Consider the following 747-nt stretch of genomic DNA (forward strand, 5'->3'; position numbering starts at 1 on the left):
ACGGAGACCCAGAAGAACCGGAGTTTCCGCGAGCATCTCACCAAGTAACTCTACCCATCCTGCCCTCCGGGCTGGAAGGCCCCCAGAGGACGGCGTGATCCCCGGCATTCTTCTCGCTCCTCCGCGGCTCTGAAAGCAGCGAGGCAGGTACCCGGGGGCGGCAGGAGCCACGGCCGAAGCGCCCGCGGGAAGCCTCCAGAACTCGCTCTGCACATTCATTTCGATTCTGCTCTTCGCTCCTTCACCTGGAGCGCGTCGGAGGTGGCGCTGAGCAAGGCTACACTGCAGGACGCCGTCCGCTGGAAACCCGCAGCAGTCCGGGAAGGCGCAGAGCTCCCAGGGCCGCTCGGGTCCACCGACGAACGCGCAGCAGCCGTGACCCCGGTTTGGGCCTCCGCGCCTTGCAGGAGCCCACCCCGACCGACTCCGACAAGCCCGCCCCCTCTCCCCCGCAAGAAAACGATTCTCACTTTTCATTGGCTGACCCTGGCGGAGGGGAGCCCCTGCTTCATTTTCATTGGCGGCCGCTGCCGTCACGTTCTCTTGCCACACCCACCTGCCCGGCGGCGCCCAGTGAGCGTCGTGGGAGAAAGATTTACCGAGGGCGGCGGCGGGAGTCGCGCGCAGCCAGCCCGGGAGGTCCTCCCTCCCCGCCCCACTGCGCCGCGGCCCCCGCCCCGCCCCCTGGCCCGAGGCCCCGCCCCCGGCCCGGCCGGGTCCCGCCCCTCCCTCCAGAGAGGGCGGGGA

Source organism: Mustela putorius, unplaced genomic scaffold (genome assembly GCF_011764305.1).
Source record: "Mustela putorius furo isolate JIRA1106 unplaced genomic scaffold, ASM1176430v1.1 tig00000198_pilon_pilon_pilon, whole genome shotgun sequence".
In the NCBI taxonomy this organism is placed as follows: domain Eukaryota; kingdom Metazoa; phylum Chordata; class Mammalia; order Carnivora; family Mustelidae; genus Mustela; species Mustela putorius.